General features: G+C 46.5%; 1 protein-coding gene across 1 annotated transcript in view; it reads right to left on the reverse strand.

The window, feature by feature from the left end:
- The window catches only part of Arsb (arylsulfatase B), a 152,909-nt gene that overhangs the window by 12,712 nt on the left and 120,856 nt on the right, over positions 1–19,341 (reverse strand). The gene's annotated exons all lie outside the window — the stretch shown is intronic.

Genomic DNA, 19,341 nt, shown 5'->3' on the forward strand with positions numbered 1-19,341 from the left:
GTGCTATACCTGCAGTCCTACCTAACACATAACTTCTTGGGCTAGTGCTGGGCACAGCCAGGCACAGGAAGACAAGTAATCAGGTAAGCCACAATGGAGAATGATGCCAGGAGTGTGTGCGGGCAGGAACTCTAGGAACCCCAAGTGGGGAGTCTTGATTAGTGCATTTGGGGAGAAAAACTCTCCAAAGAAATGATGGTTAGTATGAAGCTGGAATGCTGGCAGGCAATGCTAAGGTTTTCATTCTATTCTGTCTTTGGTGGGCTGAGGTGTGAGGTAGGAATGTGATATGTGCGCTGAGATGTGGCAGACCCTGTCATATCTGAAATTTCATGTCTTCATCAAAACTTTCTTGAGGTTGTTTGAAATTCCTAACACAAGGCTGGAATCTGCCTCACTGTGGGAGCTCACGGTTCAGGCTCGCTAGAAGCCGTGAGCAGCTGTGGACTCTCCACTTGCTTGCTATAGTCTCAAGTACTGGTCTCTCAAGCCTAGTCTCACAGCCTGTTATACCACCAGGGGCCTCCTCAGAAGGGCCGTTCTAATTCATAAATAAACTTGGAGGAGTAGAAAGGATTCAGGAGTCTTCATTTGCATTTGCCTGAAGTCAAAAGGAAAGGCCAAGCTCTTAGTGAAGCCACACTGTTCTGGAACTTGGAATCCACAATCTGTGAACCAAGTCAGACCTAGGCACTTGTCCTCAATAAGCCAATTAAAAGAACCCAATCAACAGCAAGAAGAGGCAAAAGGAGAGCCATGTAATGTGGCCACATTAGAAGAGGGACACGGTGATCCAGCAGCCCCTCAAGTCCTTCTTTCTGGGTTCTGACAAAGACCAGGGTTCAAGTGGAGGGCCAAGGGTATGCACATCTAAGCCGTCCTGACCAAGGTGTGGTCCACCTACCACTGCCCAATCATTATCTGGGTCTTAGTCTCCTCCTAGAAGGTCTGACGTGTTGTTGGAACTGTGTGAAATCTCTTTCAGGGAGACAAGCTCCCTCTCTGCTGGCACCTTTTCCTTCTCCCAGCATTCCTAGGGAAACTGCCATTTCCTAGCCATGCACTGTCTTTAGACTATTGTTTCTGCCACATCAGTTACAACACAGCCAATGGCAAAGGATGAGAACCCGACATGCACAGGGTGTGGTGCAGAAGGCCTGTCCAGTGCTATCCTGGAAACCACAAGAGAGGCAAAGGAGAGAGAGAGACAAGGAGGAAACAGAAAGGGAGAGGCGCCGGGCTGGGGAGAGAGGAAGGTGCTGAGAAGGAGGGAGAGGTGGGCAGGGGTGATGGATCCCTGTGCATTCCGGGGGGATTTAGAAACCAGCTTTGCCTTTCACTTTCCCTGCCTTTCCTTGTCATTTGTCCCCTACAGGCGAGGACACACAGAGTGACACTCAGAGCCTGGAGCTTTAGCATCAGCTAAAACTCCACTGTAAAGGCCTAGCAGGGAGGCCTGCCTGCCGTGAAACAGCCTGTTCCTTCCTGGACCTTCTCACCCTGCTAATGAAAGTTTTCTGTAACACCCACACTACTTACTGAACATCCTGCCTGTCCTTGGCAAAATTCTTACTACTTGAAACAGGAGTGCTGGGAAAAACACGCCAGACACGAAGCTAATCAGAAAAAGGTAAGGAAGACTATTGCAGATGTTATTTATTACCTATGGGGGAAAATCAAAATGCCCATTATTTTTATATACGCACTCCACATGATGTGTTTCAAATGAATCTAGGTTCATGATTTTCAGTTTACAAAGTCAATTTCTCTGACACCTACTCACTCAGTCCATATTTGATATTTTTAAAGTTCTTGTGAAAAGACAGCTTTGATGTGGCTTGCTTAGCCTAGACAGAGTTCAGCGCTAATCATTGTTGAACTGTGCATACTGACTACTCAGAAAGGAGACTGTTTATGGGGAACTTCAACAGTTGGCTAATGTCTGACACTAACCAGGAGTGTCAATTGAACACTGTCAGCCAAAAAGCAGCAAGCAACTGCTCCCTGAGGTCCGGTCAGCCCAGCACTATTCTGATGAATGAAGCCATCACCATTGGTAAATGAAGTAGACTGGCAGCGACCTTCTCATGTTGAGTTTATACAAAATCTTGAATAATTTATCTGGCAACATTTATTTATCTATAAAACAACTACCCATCTTGATCTCTGTATCTGCTAGATACCAAATCCTCAGGGGGAAAAAAAGCCAGAGTCTAATCAGTAATGAAAAGATGATTTTGTTCAAACATCATGTATTGTAAAATATGCATAAACACTTGCTGCTAGGATGCATAAACACACAGAGTATGAGTGGAATCTAAAGGAGATGTCACCTCCCTTGGAGGGTTCATAGGGTGGGGTGGACTCTGGACAAGATGTATATGACAAGTAATGAAAACATGAGGACATCAGGCATGATGGACAGCTCTCACCTGTAATCTCAGCACCTGGGATGCTGAGCAGGGAGGACAGAATGATATCATCCAGGTTGACACGGCCCTGCCCCTTGGGGACCTGGCAGAGTGTGTGCAAAGGTACCTTTAAGAGGCAAACTGCTCACTTCCTCTTTCTTTCCACCATTTCCTTGAGGAAGCAGACAGATTTGTCTGTCTCTCTGCTCTCTTTCCCTCTTCTCTCTCTCCCTCCCTTTCATTCCTTTCCCTTCCCCAATAAACTTTCTACATAAGTTTGTTCCTCACCCACCATGGGGCCCTTCAGAGGTCCCCCTTGTGACATATTATTACCCAGAGGGTTTAAGGGCTAACCTGGAGTAGATAGCAAGACTCTGTGCATGGGCAAAAAGGCAGGTTGGAACACTAGCAGAAGGAATGTCTCTCTTGGCTGGGTGGTAACGGTGGTGCGTACTTTTAATCCCGGCATTCAGGAGGCAGAGGCAGGCAGATCTCTGAGTCTGAGGCCAGCCTGGTCTACAGAGCAAGTTCCAGTACAATCTAGGGCTACACAGAGAAACCCTGTCTAAAGAAACCCTAAATAAATAAATAGTAAATGAATAAATAAAATGTTTCTCTTTTTGCAAAAGTCTTCTCCTTACAAAGTCTCCTTTTCCATCTCCAAGTGAGGGAAATGCATACAAAGCCAGCACTGCAGTGCCTGGCCCAGGAAAAAAACAAAGGTTCTGTCAAACTGCACTCATTCTGACATTCTTCTGCAGCCTCCTGTACTTTTCCCTCTATTTATTTTTTGCATATGCGGTGTAGATATGTGTTTGTATGTTGTGGGGGGCACACGTGTACATATGGGAGCTAAAATTGAGAGCAAGTGTCTTCTCCCATTGTTCTCTGCTTTACTTACGGAGGCAGGGTCTCGCTCACGCTCTCTCTCTCTGAATGTGGAGTGCACCCTTCTGCTCAGCCAGCGGTACCTAGTCACATTGTCCTCAGAGTCCGTGTCCCTAGTATTGTAGGCAGGCAGCATGCCATCCGGTGTTAACACCGGGGCTGGAGACCCGAACTTGCCTCATTCGGTGCAGCAAGAGCTGTCTCTCTCTCCAGACTCCTTGTTCACTTTTCCAGCCTTCTCTGCTCATCTTTTAAAGGTTTTCATTCCTCCAGATCAGAACTCAACATTCCCCTGGGTGTCTTAGACTTCCTGATCTCACCTTCTACCCACATTTCTCTGTCTGTGGAGTCCTTAGTGCCCCTCACCCCAAGGCCAACCCAGGTACCAAATGGCCAGCATCCAGGCTTCTGGCTTCACTCACACACTGCCCGCCCCTTCAGGCCAACCCTGCATTTTCAGAAAAGGAATTTGCCATGTATCTCTTATTTTTGGCCTTGGCCATGAAAACAAGTCAACCCCCTCAGCCCGCCCCTCCTGCTCTGCTCTGTGCCTGGCCTTTATTTTGTGCCCACAGGCCTCAGGCCTAGCTATTGTTACCTATCGTCAGCCCCGTGGCCCAAGTGAAATAGAGCAGTACTGGACAGCACATCAGGAAGCTTCCGTGAGCAACCCCTCTCTGATGTCCAGACACCTCATCCGGGTGCCTAATCCCAACTTCTACCTTCTGTGATTAAAGTGGAGGAAATACGGGGCAAAGAGAGGGGCAAAGGATGGAGTGCCTCAGAGAGACGGTGCTGAGAGACAAGAGATCTTTGAAACTAGATCATCACAGGGAGGTGGCCACAGGAAAGAGGAACGCTGCGGTGGGGAAGAAAGGAGACCCTGGCTTTGTAGCAGACAGCATGGACAGCCGCTGCACCGGGTGGCTGCTGCCTTTCACTCTCCCCATAGCTGAAAATAGATTTTTTCCACCACATAATATATCCCATTAATGGTTTCCCCTCCCTCCACTCCTTCCAGTTTCTCAGCAAGTCCCCTTTCAGCTAGACCCATCCCCTTTTTGTCTCTCATTAGGAAACAAGCAAGCTTCTAAGAAACAATAATAAATATAATATGATAAAACAAAAATGAGCACATTGGAATAGGGCAAAACAAACAAACAGAAGGGAAAGAGCCAAGAAACAGATATAGATGCAGAGACCGACTTGTTCACACTCAGGAACCCCATAAAAACACTAAACCAGAAGCCATTTTATATATATATATATATATATATATATATATTATATATATATACACACATACATATATGTACATATATATGCAAAGGACGTGTAGAGTAAAAAGAGAGAAGAAAAATTAAATATATATAAATAAAATAAAAATTGAAAATAAGATTTTAAAAAAGGAAAATTGATGTCATAACATTATGAGACAAGGAACCTCCAAAGACGCCATTGAATTCATTTTCTATTGGTCATCTCCTGCTGGGCATGCAGCCTGCCTCAATGAATAAGTTTGCCCAGTGAGACTCCCATTTAATGAAAATTAAATGTTCATTTGCAAACATTATCAACTGGAGCTTGCTTCTGGGGTAGGGACGAGGAGAGGTATCTGCTTCTTTCAGTTCTAGGACCCACACTGGTGCAGACCCATGCGAGCCCTCTGTGGGCCCCAGTCTCTGGGTTCATATGTACACCGGTTCTGGCGATTTAGAGGGTCTTGATTTCTTGGAGTTCTCCATCTCCTTTGGTCTTACATTCTTCCCACTTCCTCTTCCATGGGGGTTCCCTGACCCCTGAGGGGAGGGATTTGATGGAGACATCCCATTTAGGACTGACTGAGAGTTCCAAGGTCTCTCACTGTCTGCACAGTGTCTGGCTGTGGGTCTCTGTATTTGTTCCCATCTGCTACAAGAGGAAGCTAGCTTCTCTGACGATGGCTGAACAAGGCACTGACCTGCTTTCCCGAGTCCCAGTCTGCACTGGGTCTCGTGCACAATGCTCTAGAAACTGAACTGGCGGGTGGCAATGAGCTTAGAAACAAAGATAAGGCAGACAGGAAAGAGAGCATGTGTTTTCTCTCGCCATCATCTAGTTAAAGTGCTAGCAGATGGACTGTCCCGGCCCAGCATCCTCCTGCCAACCACACCCTCTTCTCTAATCCTGCCGCACATGGGCCAATCTAACGAGGGGTAATGGCTTCTCATCCAATTCACATTCTCAGCCTGTCTCTCTCTAAATACACGTTTTTCAAGTAATTGGTAGAGTCCAACAGCAAATGGCTATAAATAGGCTTCGTGTGTATGAAAAAAGGGAAACTAACCAAAAATATTCATCTTCAGCCTATGATTAAGATGACGAGCACAGAGCAGGCGGGTTGTCTGTTTTCTGGCTTACGATAAAAGAAGAAAAGGCCCTCCCACCCCAGCACGGCATTTAATGAAATCCCAACCACAAATCCTCACAGAGGATCCAAACGCTTTGCTGAAGACTGTACTCTTCCTGCGTGGCTCAGTTCATATTCCAGCAAACAGGAAAGATGTGTCTAGGCTCTGAGCACATTTTTGGACAAGGATGAAATGATGTTAACAGTTAATTTGCGAAGGGGGTCTTGCCCGTGGTTCTGCCATAATGGCTGTCAGGCGGGCCCGGCCTCTCTGTGTTGCCTGGGGATGGTACCCCTCTCGATCCCCGGAGCCCCCACTCTAGCTGCAGCCGTGACAATCACAGTGCAGAAAACGGGAGCTGGATGGCATTCTCCCAAGCACGGCCCTACAGTACTACCATCCATCCCCTGCCCAGATCCAGTGTTACCCAAGCCCTATAATCAATGAGGGCCATGAGGTGCTGCTTGCCAAAGTCACAAGAGCCAATAGCTAGGCGGCTCTTCCTCGCCTCCCCTGGTTCCTGGCAGTGGCCCGGTTGAAATGAAGGACATTTTATACTCTGAGAAGCTATCAGGGTCTCGTGTGAACTGAGATCCACAACATAACCTCTTTCCAAGGAAAACTGGAAGCAAAGATGGCTACATTGCTCTACAGCTGATTTGGAACAGAATATTGAAGAATTGCCGGCAAGTCTTCTTCAGATCTGCTTTGGAGAGCTTGGGTCTCAGGGAGCCCCTGTCTGGAAGGTCCCTCAAGTGTGTGGGTCTGCTTTGAATGGTGATGCTGGACGATGAAGGCCAACAGATCGTTCTCCCGAGGTTTCCAAAGACTTGGTCTTTTCCCAGCAGCCTGAACTGACTTCTTCCTTAGTTTCCTAGACTATGGTGGTCTTGAGGCACCTCACATATACTGTGCAAGACTCACCAAAGGGAGACTGAGTCTGTGCTGGATGGCTACTCTGCGGGGGGTGGGGGTGGGAGGGACATGATAGGGGACAGGACAGACTACAGGGGCGGTACAGGTGTATGTCTGTGTGTCCCTCCTGTTCTTCCTTCCCTCCCTCTCTGCAATAGCCACTATCAAAGCAGGTAGGAGGGACTCCTCACACCACCTTTCCCTTCCTCTTACACCAGTGGGAACTACGTGTATGCAGGTAGAATATGCTCAGCAAGCGCCCACTTCTGAACCTGCATCTGGAAAACCAATGAAGAGAGGAAGAAAAACCGGGCACTCGGGAGGCAGAGGCAGGTGGATCTCTGTGACTTGAAGGCCAGCCTGGTCTATAGGGCTAGTTCCAGGACAACCAGGGCTATTACACAGAGAAACCCTGTCTTGAAAAAACAGAGAGAGAGAGAGAGAGAGAGAGAGAGAGAGAGAGAGAGAGAGAGAGAGAGAGAGAGAGAGAGAGAGAGAGAGAGAGAGAATAGAACTGAACTTTCCATCTGACAGAGTCAGGCAGATTCACAAAACAAAAAGTATGAGGGGGTGGCATGTTACACTGGAGGCTCCTTTTTGCCAGAGGTTGGTGCCCTGCAGACCCTCTGAGGAGCAAAATCCCAGTGGTTAATGGATTCTGAAATATGGGTGGTCTGTTTTACGCACTCTCTCTTGGCTTTGGTGTAGTGTGTCACATGACAAACCATCGGCTGGTGGCTATTCAGTACTAAAACACAGTGAGGTGAAGAAAACTGCATGGAGATCAATTATGATCTTTAGCAATTCACTCTACAATTCTAACCACCAGAGACAAGTCTAACCAAACCAGAGAAAAGATAATGTTCAAGGATACAGGCATGTTAATTGCCTTGGTTTGACCATAATGCATTATATACATATATAATATACATATATAATAGCCTAATTACATCAGCTAAAAAAAATCCTAAACTAGGTATGGTGGTGCGAACCTTAAATCCCAGCACTTAGGAGGCAGAGGCAAGCAGATCTCTGTGAGTGTGAGGCTTTCTTGGTCTACATAGTGAGTTCCAAGACACCCAGGGCTACAAATTGAGACTCTGTCTCCAAATTTTTAACTGGGCATTGTGACTCATGCCTGTAATCCCAATATTTGGAGATTAAGACAGAAGAACTGCTGTGGGTTCCAGGTTGGTCTGAACTTCCATGAAACTCCTTGACTCAAAACAATAAAAACAATAACAACAGTAAGACCCCAAACAAAGCAACAATAAATCTTGATAAGACAGAAAATCCAAAAAGCTAGCTTTCCTGGGAAGGACTGAGATCTTGCAACTTCTTTCTTGGGAGAGAAAAGAGTTGTGGGTAGGAAGGTCAGATTATTTTTCACTGAGCACTCCATGAAACCCCCAGAGTCACATCCTGAATTGGAAAAAGCCCACAGGCAGGTAGGAAGCTGTGCAGAGGCCTCTGTTTCCCTCCCGGCATGCTCAAAGCCTCCTTTGGGCTTGAAAAGGCTACTCCTTCCCAAACTGCCTAAGGCTGTGCATTTTAGAGGAGGCTGTATATTAAAACTTTTGAGCATCTGTTGTTCAAGGGCTGTACACAGTGTTACAGGAATGACAGAAAACCATTAATTCTTTTTCTTGGTTTGGGGGAGTGCCAGGTATACTTTTTAGGTATTAGGAAGATCATGCATATTCAAGAAGCTTAGAGTGAAGCAGAAGAATGGATGTCAGAGAAGTGGCAATGGGCAACTCTTATTTGTTTATTAATTAGAGAAAGGGATGGTTCATCAACTGAGGACTAAGTATGCAAATATACAAGGCTATAGAGGGCATTCTCATTCAAAACGGCCACTACAAAGCCACCTAGAAAGCTGGCTCTCCACCCACGCCAGGGATTCTGTTCTTGTGACCAGAGCCTTTTCTGTTCTAATAGGAGGATGGTCTAGATGGCCAACAGCCAGAGTGGGAACGCTGAGGTATGAAGCAGTGGTGTGGAAACAAGAAGAAACACCATTCAGAGATGTTGTTTCTACGGGATGATGGTCTTAGCTTAGAAACCTTGTGATGGAGGAAGTGTTACCAGCTAGGCTCACCAATAACGGGTTTACCACGGATGCAGATTCACTTGGCGTACTGTAACATGGCCCACAGGACCTGTGTCACCTGCTCTGTCCCCTCCATAGGATCACGCTGATGATACTTCTGTCCTCTTTTTTCATGCTAATGGAATATAAGAGCACTGTCCAGGCCTGTACCCTCCTTATAGACAAACACGTGGCCTTCTCAGCTCATTAAACTGGCAGAGGTGCAAGAAGGAAGGAACTGTGGTCCCCAGAGCACTGCTTGGAAGAGGCCCCATTTCACACTGTCTAGAAATAAGAGGTTTGAAAGACTTGAGCACTGTATAGACTGGATTCTTTCTCCCATGAGCACAGGGCTTTGTTCGTTATTCCAAAACCTGCCCTGCTCCAGGTGCTGGGATAGGAACTGGGTCTCACTCAGGTTACTTCTTCACAGAGCTCAGTCACGCTCTTGCAACATAAACCAGGAATGCTGGGGCCAGGGCATCTCTGAGGATTAGCATCGCTCTCTACAGATGAGACCCAGACAGAGTGCCCGTGCTGAATTCCTTCTTCCTTTCCTCGCTACCCACCCCATGATTGAGGTTTGTCAGGGCAAACACACAGCTTCTCTTGAGAAAATAAGCCATGAGTAAGCGGGAGGAGAAGGGAGGCTGGGAACAGCTCACTTTCATGTGACCCAGAAAGAAATGGAAACTGCAGAACTAGTCCAACCTCCTGACACACTTGAGAACAGCCTCAGTACCTTGAAGGGATCAGGGGAAATCTCTTGACATGGCAGATAATTAATCCACTAAAACTAACAGCCAGAGGCAGCAATGGAGGGGTGTAATTACCCAGATGCTTCCAAAGAGTGGGTCCTGGAGAAGAGACAAAGATGGGCGGCTCTTACTTTGGTGGCTGATGGCTGGTTGGTCCTTCTGCCTGCTTCTGTCCTCCCTGCTAACCCACAACTGTCTCTACTCAGAACAGCAGCCCTCTTAACTGCACCCCCCTAGGGAATGGGGAGGTGTTTCTTGGGATCCCATGTGTGTCTTCCGAGGCTCTATGATGAATCTATAGTGAGTGCCAACTGAGGACAGCAGCTGCTCAGGCTCCTTGCTTAGTGCAAGGCTCCCAGAGAGCCTTGTAAATATTTGCCAACCAGAGGAGATTAGCACTGGCTTGGAGGGTTCTGTGAGAACTCATCCAGTGCTCCTTAGAAGCAGGAAGTTCCTCACAGGTTTCCTCAAAAGAGTCTTACCGCATGCTCCTGTGAGGGTATGTGCCTGCAGGTGTCCACCAATACCAGCGCCTGCTTGGGACAGAATTACGGTCCTAGTTCTGGTGAGGAGAAGGTACAGAAAGCAACGGAAAACAGCCCTCATTTTATTTTAAGTACGACTAATGTTAAGTGCTCTCAGAACTAGACATTTTTCCCCCTCAAGTATTGCTAGCTGAAGTCAGTTTGACATGGCAAGAGATGCCAGGCTCATGGAAGGTGTGCAGCACAATTTAAAACTAAACCTTGAATCCTTTTAAGGAACAATAAAATATATTTTATATGCAGGAAGGAATGAAGGGAGGGAGGAAGGAAAGAAGGAAAGAAGGAAGGAAAAATATATAGATTATGCACTGGGCAGAGCCCTGGGCAATGGTATGACTTTAGAAAGCATGTCTTCAAGAGGCAGTTAAAAACACCAGAGCCTTTTCCGTATAATTGCTGAATGGCATAACAAGCAACAGGCCTAATCCTATAATCACATCAGGTTTATCTGATACTGATTTACTTTCCCATTTACCACTCATCTGTGGCGAGAATCGGCATGCCAGTGAGGCCCACAGGCAGCTCAGGTTCAGGACCTGCATTGTGATTTAACAGCAGGCATGTGATAAAGGTTGGACAGACACACAGAGAGAACCAAGTATTAGGAAGAGCATCTTTCCACTTCTCTTCTTTCTAGTTCTTTCCCTTCTGCCCATCGTGTGCCTCGAAAGAAAAAGTGTGGTATACACCACCCCCTTGCCTTCCATGGCAGGAGGAGCTGCTTCTGAGAAAGCAAAACTCACTCTTCTCAGAGCTGGAACTTTCTGGTTCTCTCTGGCAGACTAGAAAAAGGAGTCAGAAAGAGAGACAATGATACAGGCTGCACTTACATCAGCATGCTTTTCCTCTGATGAGGGAATTGCCTGGGTGAGCTGGAATACCCACGGATTTGAAGCCCATGGGTCACCGCCTGGGCCTGCATGGGCTCTGTGGTCCTGATGCTTCTTGAGCTTAGACAGGCACCCAGAGAGAGGATGCAGAAGTGCTCCAGGCTCGGAACACTGCAAGACAGCAGTTGTTTGCTCCTGTCGTTCTTTGACTTTTCAGTTTCGTGTGTGTGTGTGTGTGTGTGTGTGTGTGTGTGTGTGTGTGTGTGTGTGTTTTGCCTGCATGTCTGTATATGCACCATGTGCGTGCCTGCTGCACGCAGAGGTCAGAAGAGGGCCTGGAGACAGCCACCACTTGGGTGCTGGGAATTGAACTTGGGCCCTCTGCAAAAGCAACAAGTGATCTTACATACTGAGTCCCTTTCTCTCCATCCCCAAGACAGAGGTTCTTTAACACTGCAAGTCAACAACACTGTGGTGGGTCCCGTGAGCCTGGACTTACAGAGCTGCAACCCTGATACTCTCTAGCTGGGTAGCCTGGGACCATAAACAACTTAACCTGCCCATGACTCAGTTTACTCACATGAAAATGGGAATACCAACACCTACTTTCATGGTTGCTGGGAGCACTGAATGGGCCAATGGTTATCAGGGGTGAGGAAGCAAGTGGTGGACATAAAATAGAAAAGATGATGAAGTTTTACCATTGTCAAAAATATATTCTCTGGGTTATCCTCCTCTCTACCCTCTTACCATGTTGTTTAGCAGAATTAAGAGACAGAAATAAAACTAGAAGAAATAAGGGGTTAAAGAGTCAGTGTCTAGGGTCCCCAGGTGGACATAAAAATCTTTTATCTGGTGTGGTTTGATGTTTTGGGTTCTTGTTGTTGGCTTTTTGTTTGTTTGTTGCAAGACAGCGTCTCTCTCTGTGTATCCCTGGCTGTCCTGGAACTAGCTCTGTAGACAAGGCTGGTCTCAAACTGGCAGATATCCACCTGCTGCCGCCTCCCAAGTGCAGGTATGCGCTATTGTAGAAGAAGCTGCCCTCAGATTCAGTGGTTAGCTCAGGTTGGCCTCAATCATATGCTTTGACTTCCCAGCTGCTGGGATTGCTGTATGAGCCATTGTGTCCAACCTCTTGTTCACACTAACTGAGACACTGAACCTCATGTTCACATCAAAACCTCTTGTTCACACTAACAGACAGTGCTGACTGAGACACTGAGCCTCATGTTCACACCAACAGCCAGTGCTGACTGACATGGCATCATTAGAAGCTTACCAGGCATAGAATGCAGTGTCTGGATTGGGTCTCCTTTGCTGGATCTGCTACATCAGTGACACTTCAGCCTCTTTTACATATGAAACCAGGCTCTCAAAACCCTTATCCATGTCACACTAACATGTGACAGTCAGCCGGTCTTCCTACCCTGTCCTTCTGTCATCTACCTGCCACCCACCCCAGTGCATGCAACCCGACCTGCTAAACTTGCCTGTCTCTCCTGTGTCCTAACTGACTGATCTCTGTATTTACCCTCACCAATAGCCCTGGCGACATCTGGAATGTGATGCGTATAACTTGGTAGTTACAGCAGCATATACAGGAAGTTAGCCAAGATGGCTAACTGAACTAGGTAGACACCCCTGAGAACTCTACCACCCACTTTTGTCTTCTCCAGCTGGCACAATGTCACCGTGCTTTCTCTTCCTCTCCAGTCTCTCTTTGCTCTTTCACAACCCACTGTGTGCAAGGCCAGGATGGTGAGGGTGGCCAAAGACAATAGGGCAAGCATAGAGCAGGCCACACAATGTCAAGGTGTGGTAGGAGAGGACATGGCTTGTAAATAAGAGTGTTGGTGGAGAACCCACTCTGGGAAATGCTTTGCTAATGGACTAGAGAGCCTCTGTTCTAGAGGGAGACACAGTGGAAACATTTGTGAGGTTAAATAATTCAGCACTAAGCCTGCCTTCTACATTTTATGTTCCCGGCTGGCCTGAGGCTCTATTGGGAAGACCTTATTCTAGGGAGGTTCTAAGTAGCTTTAGTTCTACTGAAGGGTCTTTCTTTTCAAATGTCCCTTGGGACACAGGCACATTGCACACATCTTTCTCTCCTATCATCTGTAGTTAGTGGGCAGTGACACCTCACTGGAGCAAGGCAAGCGATGAGCCTCAAAGGGTACCTGAGCCCACAATTCAGAGCATATTCCATAGGGAGGAAGGAACTGAATTTTCAAAGACTTTGAACTCTATGTAATTAAACATAAGCAAAGGCCTTTTAATGGGAGCCAGTAATGGGCTCTCCTAACTCGGAATCCTCATGTGACCTCGAGCAAGGCAAAGAGACACAATAAGAGAGAGTCTAAAGAAGGATGGCCTAAGTACAAAACAACCTTACCTTCCACCTACTAAAACAACCACCTTGTAATGAAAAATACCAGACATACAGAAACACTAAGTATTAGCATCATAGCAAACACCTCACCATATCCAAACCCCAGCTCCAACAAATACCATCCTATGACCATTTTTTCTATCTTTGCTTCTCATTCTCTCCTCATATTATTTCAAAGCCACTGCGTCATTTCATCTGTAACTGTTTCAACATGTCTCTAAAAGGCAAACCGACTTATGATCCCAGTAAGATTATCACTTTAAAATTGAGTTAATATGTGAAGATGAACATCCTTTCCAGAATATTATGGACATTCTCTAGTATCTCTCACATATTCAGGTGGTGTCTGAATGTCTGACTTATCAATCACGTGTGTGTGTGTGTGTGTGTGTGTGTGTGTTATACATGTTTGTCTCTCTGTGTGTGTATGTGATATTTATGTTTGTGTATGTGAATGTGTGTGATATACACATTTGTGTGAGTGTATATATATATGTGTGTGTGTGTGATATTCATGTTTGTGTGTGTGTGTGCTTGTGGGTCTATGAACAGAGGGCAGAGGTCAATATTGGTTTCTGTTTTAATTTGCTGGTTCTCTACTTTAGTTTTGCATTTTTGTTATTGGTTTGGTTTGGTGGTGTTTTTTTTTTTTCTCCAGTCTCTCACTGAACCTGTAATTCACCTCTTTAGCTGGGCTAGCTGGTCAGTGAGCTCCAGGGATCAGCCATTTCCACTTTTCCAGTGCGGGGACCATAGACCACAGAATACCTGAGATCTGAACCCAGGTATTCATGCTTGTGTGGCACACAGAGACTAAGCCATCTCCTCAGGTCCGCAGTCACTTTTCTGATGAATTTTGTGACCTCCTAAGCGGCTGGTAGGGCAAAATCCAGTGGCAAGCATCAGGCAGAACCCAGCATGCTGGCAGGGGCATCCTGTACTGGGTGGAGTGAGCTTCAATTTGTGTTGCTTTTATACCTCTGAATAGAGAAGAAGCATTCGCATCAAGGCATTTCCCTGTCTTCCGGAGCCAAAGGCACTTCCAGAGCCAAAAATTTTTGAAGGCCTCAGGGGACCAATGTCAGTCCAAGCCCTTAGTTCAGTGGGTTCTCTTGCCTTAGAAAGGCCTTTTTGCTATACTGCAAGGAGCCAGGGTGACTCCCGGGTATCTTAGGCTTGGGCTAAAATCATCCAGGTTGATTTTTTTGCTGGACTTGCAATAGGTGGGGAAGTCACTGATAAATGTCAACCATCCCAAAGGTTCTGCTTTTATTTCCCCAATTAATCAGGGCTAAAATGTTAATGGATCCTAAAGGCTTCTGTCTTGGTATGAACTGGCAAAACGGATGCTTGCAAGAGAGAAACTACAAGTCCAGGGTTGGGCTGTGGGAAACACCAAGAGGAATGAACAGGCCTCTAGGTCCCTGGGAATGAATATTCCTACTGCGATGAGCTAAATGCATAGAAACAACTGAGGAGTAATCAGTCGGTATCTAAGTCTACCAAGAAAGTTAGTGTGGTGGTGGGCAGGAAGGGGTTCCATTTGAAATGGGCCTCAAAGGGGGTCACCCAGCACATAGCTGAAGGGGGGGCACATGGCCCAGGGAGAGCAAGGGATAGTGCTAAGCAGAGCCCAGCCTGCCCAGAGAGGCTCTGCAGTAGGCTCTGGGGTCAGCTCTGCCTTGGACCAGGAATCACAGACAGACTCATTGAGGGGTTTCCACGGGTAATCAGGAGGAAAGGCCAGGCCTGGTTGGAGGGGGAGGTATAAGGTGGTATGCCTTACGACTAGTTCCCACCTTTATTCAGGAGCTTGGAAAACTGCCCATCAGGCTGAGGCTGCCAGATTCCAGGGTCTGGTCTAACACCAGAGTGGAGCTGCGACTCTGTGATACGGGACACCTAGTCTCACTTTCCCCCTCGCTCCAGGGTCCTGCTGTGATAACAGTGTCTTGGCCTAAGCCCAGCAGTAGGGCTTCCTTTGCTCTGTTTGCGGTGGGGGCAGGCCTGCAGGCTGGCATGATCCCCGGCCTGTTACATGCCCTCTGGCCTGACCCACTGACCCTGTCTGTTGCTGGTGCTGAGCAGAGAAAGTGACAGCATCTATGCGTTAGACTATACGCGCGAGATGCAGCTCTAGTCCGTCCCACAAAATCTTGGTCATTTGTTTTTAGGGGACAGACACTGAGCCAGCTACACAGCAAGTCCTAAGGAGGCAGTGATAATATCTACATCCAGTACTGGCTCTCTGACCCTATTAATCCCTGGACCACTCACTGGTTCACATGCTTTTGAGAGAACCAACTTGGGAAATGGCGGGCAGACACAACACGGTGGGGAATCTGTGCATTGAACGGAAAATAGAGTCAGTGCCTGGGACTTATTTGTTTCTCATTTGCTGTGGAAAGAGATTGTCTCAAGTTTGGAAATCCACATTCCATTTGGGAAAGCAGACCAGATTTCTGCTGACAGCGAGTTTGGCAGCAGGGAGATTTTGTCTGTTTTTGCCATGTGAGCTCATTTTCTGGGGACACACTACCCAGTTCTCACTCAAGATGCTATCAAGGCTGTACCTTCAGCCACAAAGTTTTAATTCTCACTGAATGGCTTTTTGAGTTTTTATTTAGGATGCATTTTAAGAAAATATACTGCAAGGTCTTCCTTCTGCAAACAGTTGGAGCCACTAGGGAACATGCGAGTTAAACATCTTTAATGGAATCTACAGTCAGCCTTCCTGTGCCTAGGGGCTTTCAGAGACTCTGTATTACAACATGACTGGGGTTGGGTTTCTCCTCAGCTCTCCAAGGCCTTGGATCTTTGACCTAGTGCTAACACAATTAAACTTTTTCTGTACAGAAAGTTCTTGTTTGTTTGTTTATTACCCACTATAACAATTAGCAATACAAGAAAAGTTACATTTCTCATAGAAAACACAGGAACTAAAGTATTAGGTTAAATTTGAAATTGGTGAGGGGATGCTGAAAGCCCTGAGTATGTCAGGCTGGAGTCTCCTCTTGCTTTCGGAGGCAGTAAGAGCCCAGGGCAGAGGCCTACGCTGGACACCACCACATATTACCAGCCCACGATGGCTGAAGTTGCATCATCTTTCCAAGCAGATGGTGGTATGTCTGAAGCCCTTCCCCGCAGAGCAGAATACTGGGTACTCGTGCTTGTAGGCACACTCAGGCTTTCCTGGGGATGTGCTGCTCTGGGCAGGGTTTATGTCCTTGGCAGTAGAGCTTCTTTCTCAGTTTCTCCTAAATCCCATCAGGACATAAGCTAGCAGAGCAGACCAGGACATTTACCATAGGAGGTCACCCAACAGTCAGCTCAGTTCTGATACGAGCCATGAGACGTGTGAATAAGGATTGCACACAATGGATTTATAACACAGTAGGCATTTTTTTCTTTTGGATTTTGGATGAAAGTATTGACTAGGGACATTTCAGATGAAGAAATGGCCATGTTTTTAAACATTTGCATCTGTGAGTTGCAGAGGCTCAACATAAAGCAGATTTCCTATATCCACCGAAAGCCATTCTGGCATGAGAAAGTTCCCTTGCCTAAAGCAAAACAGATGTGTGAGTGGGACATGCCAATTCTCTGAGGGGTGTATCAACATCAGAATTACACAGCAACCTCAGAAACTGTATATTCTGTGAAGCAATGAGCATAGAGTTCTGACCACATTTCATCCCTAAAAACATTGAAAGTAGAAACTCAATATTGGAAAAAGGCAAATTATTAGTGCAGATGAAAATCCATTATCCATGCACAGTGTCAAAGGCTCCCTACCAAGCGAACTGACCCCATACTGCTTTCTCTATTCCAAGTTCTTGCCACGTTCTGCACCAAACATGTGTATTTAGGTTCACTTGATTTTTTAAATGATTATAAAGTGGCACATCTCATTGTGCTTCCTATGAGGAAAGACTACACGCAGTTCATAGGCAAATCAATGTGGAAATAGGAACAGGGACACAGGCGATCTCACTTAAAGTATGGGTCAAGTTCACAGAGAACAGGCAGGTGCTGCTCAGTGGTCTGCAGGGTCCTGAGAAGGGACAACAACGCATGCTGGCCACAGGTACTAAACAGGAAGAAAGGCAGGCCCAACCCACCTGCCAGAATGTTTATAGTGAGACAGGCAGGTGGGAGAGAGGATGAGCTCTCCAGGGAGTGACCATCTGAAGCAGGCTGGGGACAATCTCAAACCTGTCAGTATGTGGAGCAGAGAGAGCAACGGCAATGCATCTGGGTGTGACAGAAAGAAAACCTCAGACGATTCAAACACCCCAAGTGCTGGAAGTGCTGGTCACATTACAGAAAGTCAAGGAACATTCTGTTCTCTCTCTCTCTCTCTCTCTCTCTCTCTCTCTCTCTCTCTCTCTCTCTCTCTCTCTCTCTCTCTCTCTGTCTCTCTCTCTCTGTCTCTCTCTCTCTCTCTCTCTCTCTCTTTCTCTCTCTCTCACGCACCCACGCATGCACACACGCACACAGTATTAGATGCATTAGATGCACTTGGGAGGGTATAGTGCCTAGAAATAGTTGGGCACACATGAGTATAATAATAATCACTGATGATAAAAGCTTTATAGACTGCTTAAGCAAATACAGATATTTTTCACTAACTTTTTTTTAATTTCATGCTGATGCAAATTAAATTCTGGGCTTTCTTTACCTGAATTAACACAGAACTCACCAAATAAAAGCCTACAGAGTCCTGTGGCACTACGAACGTTCCATTTCCTTGTTTGTTTTTATGATGAATACTAGCAATTTCTTATGATTTTTATAAGGCATGAAGTATTTTCTGAAAATGTATTCCAATATTCGAATGTCTGAATGAGAAAAAGCAATTATGGACAAAGGTGCTGCATCCATCAAGCACCCTCTAATAAAGCAAGAAGAAGGCGCTGTGCCTGCGGGGGGTATGCAAATAGACCGGACTGCGGGGGGTGTGGCGGGGGTATGCAAATAGACCGGACTGCGGGGGGGGGGTAATACAAATAGACCGGACTGCGGGGGGGGGTGTGGTGGTGGTGGTGGTGGTGGTGGTATGCAAATAGACCGGACTGCGGGGGGTGTGGGGGGTGTGGTGGTGGTATGCAAATAGACCGGACTGGGGGGTGTGGTGGGGGTATGCAAATAGACCGGACTGGGGGGGTGTGGTGGGGGTATGCAAATAGACCGGACTGGGGGTGTGGTGGTGGTATGCAAATAGACCGGACTGGGGGGGTGTGGTGGTGGTATGCAAATAGACCGGACTGGGGGGGGTGTGGTGGGGGTATGCAAATAGACCGGACTCTACCTTGTGAAGGTTGACAGAGTGGTCCCGCTTTGTATGTCGAGGCCACTTCCTCTGGCTTGTTTCCCTGACTTGTGGTGCAGTCCTTTGACCATAACTCCTTCACTCACCCCCCACTCCTCCCTCGCCCACCGTTTCCTTCATCTGTAAAGCCCGATTAGAGCCCACTCCTTTGTTGGCTTTAATCTTCTGAGGACCTCTTCCTGCCTACCATCTCTCCCACTTTTGGTTTCTCTGCTACCTGTTGGCTTTTTTGGCATTCATCACGGAGGTTTATAACTTATCTTGACACATGTTGACATTCTGGCCCTTAAGGCAGTGATGTGTTCTTTGGACAAGAAACTACGACTTGTACTTGTTCTATGAGAATCTTTTTCAAAGGAAAGACCCTGTGTCACCTAAACTTGTGTGTGTTGTGTGTGTGTGTGTGTGTGTGTGTGTGTTCACAGATCCTGAGCTATTTGGAGGAAGGCTCTAAGGAAGCTGCATTTTAAACATGTTTCCTGGGGGACTTTGATGCATGGTAAAGACTGAGTACCATGTATGAGGGTGAAAAGACCACAATATTATAGACATAAAGGAGCAAGACGTATTTTTTGAGTATACAAAGGCACACACACAAAACACAAACCAAAGCAAACAACAACAAAATCAAGCAACGAAAAAAATGTGCAAAATTAAGAGTTACAGTTAGACTCAGTGTTAATGTCACAGCCCAAATATATTTTTATGAAGTCTTTTGCACATAAAGTGGTATTTGTAAAAAGAATGTTTTTGCCCTAGTCCCAAGGCTGCTGAAAAGATAAAATATC

The sequence above is a fragment of the Mesocricetus auratus genome, unplaced genomic scaffold, assembly GCF_017639785.1.
Source record: "Mesocricetus auratus isolate SY011 unplaced genomic scaffold, BCM_Maur_2.0 Super-Scaffold_100020, whole genome shotgun sequence".
Classification (NCBI taxonomy): Eukaryota; Metazoa; Chordata; class Mammalia; order Rodentia; family Cricetidae; genus Mesocricetus; species Mesocricetus auratus.